We start from the raw sequence: 6,856 nt of genomic DNA on the forward strand, positions 1-6,856 counted from the left end.
TCAGGTCTACCAGGTCCAATGTCTCATGGGAATGACCTAGCGGATCGAGCCACAAAGTTGGTTGCTATCGCCCTATCCTCAAAATTAGATTTGGCCAAAGATTTTCATAAAAAATTTCATGTGACAGCAGAGACGTTACGTCATCGGTTTGATAAACTAGAAAAGAAGCTAGAGATATAGTTACTCAATGTCAGAATTGCTGTCAATTTTTACCAGTGCCTCCTGTAGGAATTAATCCATGAGGAATTCGGCCACTACAGATTTGGCAAATGGATGTTACTCACATCCCAACCTTTGGCAAATTACAATATTTACATGTTTCCATTGATACTTGTTCCGGAATTATATTTGCTTCTCCATTGACCAGAGAAAAGGCAGCACATGTTATTCAGCATTGCCTTGAGGCATGGAGTGCCTGGGGGAAGCCTAAAATTCTTAAAACGGACAATGGGCCAGCTTACACTTCTCAAAAGTTTAGACAATTTTGTCGCCAAATGGAGGTGACCCATCTGACGGGTCTCCCTTATAACCCTCAAGGACAAGGCATCATAGAACGGGCTCATCGCACTCTTAAGTCTTATCTAATAAAACAAAAAGGGGGGAGTCGAGGAGGCTCTACCCTCAGTGCCACGAGTCACCGTTTCTATAGCACTTTTTACCCCCAATTTTTAAAATCTGGACAGTCAAGGCCACACGGCAGCTGACCATCACTGTTTAGAGCCTGACAGGCCAAAAGAGATGGTCAAATGGAAGGACATCTTGACCGGACAATGGAAAGGCCCGGATCCTATTTTAATAAGAGCCAGGGGAGCGGTTTGTGTTTTTCCGCAGGAAGAAAACAACCCGTTTTGGCTACCAGAGCAACTGACACGACGACTCGCGATATTAGAAGATGACACCCAGGCGGACCCTCCAAACTCTGATGACAGCCCTCGTGCTGATCCAAGGGATACAGGTTCCTAGTATATCGGGGGAACAATGATGGACCATATTATCTGCCTTTCCAAAACTCATACCAGTCAGACATAATGTAGCTAATCTGTCCAGGAAATTGTTTCAATATCTTGCAGGAAATTGGTCAGAAAACTTCGATGAGACACTCAAAAATTGAGAGCGGCTGTGGTGGCCATCAACTCAACGCGGGTGGATCTGTCCCTGACTGAGGGACTCTCCTCCTGGATTTCTTCAGCTTTCTTTTTCTTTTCTTTTTTTTTAAGTGGGTGGGGAGTAGGCCTGTTTGGTATGCCCTATGTTGCGGATTAGTGTTCATGCTTTGGTTGGTTTGCAAACTCAGAGCTCAACAAAATCTTGACAAGGCTATTATTATTATTGCCCAGGCGCTTGTGGCCATAGAACTAGGGGCTTCCCCTGCAGTGTGGCTATCACTGCTTCGAAAATAAGTAGTCTCCCCCTCACTAGTGGTGGTGCTAAATGTTGGGCTGTCAGCCGTTGCACCTCAAGGGATTTGCCCATTGCACTGGGTCTGTGAGGAGTTTTAGCCTGACTGGTCCTTGTCTGTGTAGCTGTGGTACCTGAATTTTGAGGCAAACAGCCCTTGCACCCCTAGGAGATGACTCCATTGCACAGGGATGGGTGTTTGCATCTCTTTCTGTTTCCCTTAGCCCTTGCACCCAGAGGACTTACTTCCATTGCACCTGGTAGGGTAAGGGAGACCGTCTTAAACTATTAGTCCTTGATCGCTTATTCCCCCAAGATGGAATTTGCTTGATCGGGCTTGAGTTTGAGTTATGATTGGTACCGTGCCAGACAGGCCAAGGGCAGCTCCATCTTCTCATCTCCAGGCCAGCTGCCATTGGTCCCAACGACGGGAATAGGTTGATGCCATATGCCAGAGGTACACCATGAGTGGTGAGTTTACCTGGTGACGGGCATTACGAGTGGCCACAACCTGGGGCGCACATTCTGAGAATGCCAGGTGTGGGTGCGCGACCCTCGTAGCCTAAGACAGAGAGCTCACCATTCTTTGGTGCTGGCTATGGAAGAACGTCAGCTAGCCTAAGACACGGGACATTGACCAGTGCCTGTTTAACAAAACAAAAGGAAATAGCCAGTAGACAGATTGCTCAGCCGCTGTACCCCAAGGGCTTTTGGTGAAGACACCCTATGAAGCCTCAAACATATCTGTACACAGTCCCTGCCCACTAAGGTGTTCGTTCCACGGATAGTAGGTCTGGTAAGTCAATGATGGAGCGGACGGATAAGCCTCAGCCACCTAAGACAGGGCAGCCCCGGGTGGGGAGGCTGACCCAGTGACGGGTAAGAGTTTGAGCACCGCCCTCCAAAGAGACTCAGAGCCGCCGTGAGACCCCCAAATATGGGAGTTACGAAACCTTCCCAGGGATCTCAACTACCATCCTCTGTAATAAAACAAAAAAGGGGGAGGTGTAGGAAGCCGCGGCTTGTGCTGGCAGCATCCGCCATTGCAAGATGGCGCTGGCATCCGGTGCTCCTCCTAGTAAACAAGTAAACTGCGCATGTGCTATGGTAAAAGCGCGCCAAAGTCACGGCCCATCCCAGGGCGTTTTGGCGGGCAACGAGTAAGCAGCCAATCAGAGGTGAACATACCACTCCAAGGGTATATAAGCAGTGCCTTTTCCGGGCCTGGGGTCTTCTTCCTCCATTTTGGTTTGGAATAAACGTTTGCTGCAGAAGGATCCTAGTGTTGCCACGTGTCTTCCTTGATGGCGAGGTGGGTGCACGTCACACATGGTGACTCACAGCCATCTATAATGAGATCTGATGCCCTCTACTGCCATGCAAATGTACATGCAGTTAGAGTACTCAACAAACAAACAAACAAAAAACCAGAACACTCATATAAATAAATAAATCTTGTTTATTTATTAAAATAAATTAAAAAGTAAGCAGAGCTGACCCATGTCATAGTCCATCTGCAGACAGAGCCAACTGCTAAGTAAGTCACAAGAACCACTGCTGTCCTCAGGGGGACAAAGGGGCAATGCACTTTGGGACAGTGTGTGTTGGGACAATGCATGCATGCAGGGACAATGCGTATTGGGACAGTGCATGCATGTTGGGACAGTGCATGTCTTGGACAGAATCATCACATTATTAGGAATGGCATCAATTTAAAACTTATGAATTGTTTGTTTCTGACTTATGAAATTTGCCCCAGGGAACTTGAAACGACAGAGTGGCAGAGGAGGGAGGAATGAGTAAAGAATGCCAGATCCAGGTGTACAGAAGCCTACACATGTAATCACTTCTATAGTAATGGAAAAAATTGTTTGTTGTTTTGTCTTGTTATTGTATAAAACAGGATTTATGTACTCCAGGCAAAGCTCAAATTCATAATTCTCCTGCCTCAGCATATTGAATACTGAGATTATAGGCATGAGCCAACATACCTGGGTTATAGTAAATCATTTTAAAATGTAAATTATTATGAATCTTTTTATTATTTACTTATTTATTGAAAGAGGGCGTGTATTTACATATGCCGCAGTGAGAATGTGGAAGTCAAAGGTCAGTTTGCTGGAGTTGAGTCTTTCCGTCTTCCATGTGGGACTTGGGACATTCAACTCTGGTCATCAGACAGGGCAGCTAGCACTGAGCCAGCTCAGGAACACTTGATGGTTAATAACATCACCTGTGCTTGGGACAGATATTTGGTTGTTGGAAAAATTGTTTTCCATGGATATCTGTCTCCCAGAATCGATCCTGGGTTCTGACTCCAGGACCCAGAAGATTCCAACGTCTTTGGTGTAAAGAGGCCTGGTGTTTGCGTGTAGCCTATGAAGTCCTCTCATGTGCCTTAAGTCAACTCTGGAATATTCGTAGCACCTCCTCGTTGTGGTGAATCTTCACGGCCAGCCTGATGCATCCTAGAATCACCATAGAGACATGCACACTGTGTCTGTGAGGCTGTTTCTAGAGAGGCTTAAGAGAGCAAGGAAAGGCCGGGCAGTGGTGGCGCACGCCTTTAATCCCAGCATTTGGGAGGCAGAGGCAGGCGGATTTCTGAGTTTGAGGCCAGCCTGGTCTACAGAGTGAGTTCCAGGACAGCCAGGGCTACACAGAGAAACCCTGTCTCGAAAAAAAAAAAAAGAAAAAGAAAAAGAAAAGAAAGAACAAGGATGAAGCAGAAAAGCAAGAGGAGTGTGGGTCCTCCATGCTGCCACGCTGAGTCCACTCCCGGAACTGGGAGCTCCTATGCCAGAGGCTCTTCACTCTTCAGGGGACACTGCAGACTCATGTGCAGATTGTGACAGTTCTCTGCAGTATAGGAGTGAAGCATTGCACTTAACAAAACCAGCACAGTAGTTTCCAACATGTGAAAATAAAGAGAAGAGAAAGCACTTTAAAAAAAAAAAATCCAGGCGCTTCCCTCTGGGGTGTTTTCATTTGGCCAGAAATGTAATGTATTATTTTCTTTCTGCCACTGTAGTGAGATCTCCTGCCTACACTCACATTTAATGGTAAGGCCGAGATGTAGCTCAAGGAAGAGCAAATGCCTTGCAAGTGAGAAGACCTGGCTTCTTTGCCCAGAAGCACAAGAAAAAGCTGATAACAAGATAATGCACTGTAGCCAGACACAATGCTGGCAATACACTCACAGCCCCAGTGCTTGGGAGGCTGAGACAGAGGATCACAAGTTTGAAGCTAGCCTGGACTACATATACTCTGTCTCAAACAATAAAAACAAAGTAAGCCCCTTTTATGCCTATTTATGCAGGCCATAAATATATGCTTATGATCTGACAAATCATACTAATTTTTTAAATCTTTAATTCATCAGGAAAATGATTTTAAAAATTAAAAGCAGGGGGCTAAAGAGATGGCTCAGTAAGCCGGGCAGTGGTGGCACAAGCCTTTAATCCCAGCACCTGGGAGGCAGAGGCAGGAGGATTTCTGAGTTCGAGAGTTCGAGGCTAGCCTGGTCTACAGAGTGAGTTCCAGGACAGCCAGGGCTACACAGAGAAACCCTGTCTCGAAAAAAAAAAAAAAGATGGCTCAGTGGTTAAGTGCACTAACTGCTCTTCCAGAGATTCTGAGTTCAATTCCCAGCAACCACATGGTAGCTCACAACCATCTGTAATGGGGTCTGGTGACCTCTTATGGTGAATCTGAATCAGCTACAGTGTACTCACATAAAACAAATAAATTATTAAAAAAAAGAAAAAAATTAAAAGCAGGACTGGAGAGAGAACTCAGTTATTCAGAGCACCTGCTGCTCCTACAGGGAACAGGAGTAGGGTTCCCAGCACCCACACGAGGTGCCTCACCTATAGTTCCAGCTCCAGCACCTCCTGGCTTCTGTTGGCATGCACACATGAGCACATATATACACACATACCGCAGACATTTAAAAAAATGAAAAATCCGCCGGGCGGTGGTGGCGCACGCCTTTAATCCCAGCACTTGGGAGGCAGAGGCAGGCGGATTTCTGAGTTCGAGGCCAGCCTGGTCTACAGAGTGAGTTCCAGGACAGCCAGGGCTATACAGAGAAACCCTGTCTCGAAAAAAACAAAAAAAAAAAAAAAATGAAAAATCCATCAAAAGTATAACATTCCTGATCTTCTGCAAGGCAGAAATAAAAAGTTGTGAAATCATAATATGATAAGTAGTTAATGACCACAGAAAGTAAATAATTCTTTTTCTTTCTTTCTTTCTTTCTTTTTTTTTTTCGAGACAGGGTTTCTCTGTATAGCCTTGGCTGTCCTGGAACTCACTCTATAGACCAGGCTGGCCTCGAACTCAGAAATCCACCTGCCTCTGCCTCCCAAGTGCTGGGATTAAAGGCATGCACCACCACTGCCCGGCATGTAAATAACTTTTATAAATCAACAATAACAAAAAAAAAGCTTTGAAAATAGGTAAAAGATTTGTAGACATATCTCTACAAATAAATAAATAAATAAAATTTAAAAATTAAAAAAATAAATAAAACCAATGAACAGAGAAAACAGACAAACTTGCAAATGGCAAAGAAAAAATGTAAAAAAAAAAAAAAGCTTACCTTTAGTATCTGTCAGGAAATGCAAATCAAAGTAAAGACGCCACCCTAAATCTACTATGACAGCTGCCTGCCACCAACAAAACTGCCACCAAGATGGGGCAGCAGGAGAAGGCACGTGTTCCCAAGTCTGACAGCCTGAGTTTGAGCTCCAGCAAAGCGGTGGCACCGCCTGTGATCCCAGCTTAGGCAGGAGATGGCCAATTTAAACCAGTTCTAAACCAGAGTTGCGATATGAGACTCCATCTGAAAAGAGGGGGGGAAAAGGGAGGAAGGAAGGAAGGAAGGAAGGAAGGAAGGAAGGAAGGAAGGAAGGAAGGAAGATGGAGGGGCTGGAAATGGGGAGCGGGTGGAGGAAACAAGTGTCAGTGAGGCATGGAGAAACTGGAAGCGGTATGGGCACAGTGGAAAACGGTGTGGCCTGACCTGAAAGAATTCAACACATGACTTACGTCCAATCTGCCAATTCTGTTTCTGCCAGTATGTGCAAAGGAATTAAAGGCAAGGCTTTAGAGAGATGTGTACTCTCTCACGAAGACAGCACCGTCACTCACACGAGCAACACACCTCTGAAACTCGGAAGGATAAATGAACTGTGGTCTATCCATGGCATGTGGTGTTAGTTAGCCTCTGGGAGGAATGCCTGAGCAAGACGGCCTGTGACTCAGGAGGCTGAGCTGAGGCAGGAGGGTCACTTGATCCCAGTTCAAGATCAGCCTACAGACTACAATCATTCTCTCTTCCTCTTTCTCTTCCTCTCCCTCCCTCCCTCTCTCTCTCTCTCTCTCTCTCTCTCTCAAAAAGTGTTCATATGTGCTATAACATGGGTGAATCTTCTTTTTTTTCTTTTTTTTTTTT

Source organism: Grammomys surdaster, unplaced genomic scaffold, assembly GCF_004785775.1.
Source record: "Grammomys surdaster isolate TR1022 unplaced genomic scaffold, NIH_TR_1.0 142, whole genome shotgun sequence".
In the NCBI taxonomy this organism is placed as follows: domain Eukaryota; kingdom Metazoa; phylum Chordata; class Mammalia; order Rodentia; family Muridae; genus Grammomys; species Grammomys surdaster.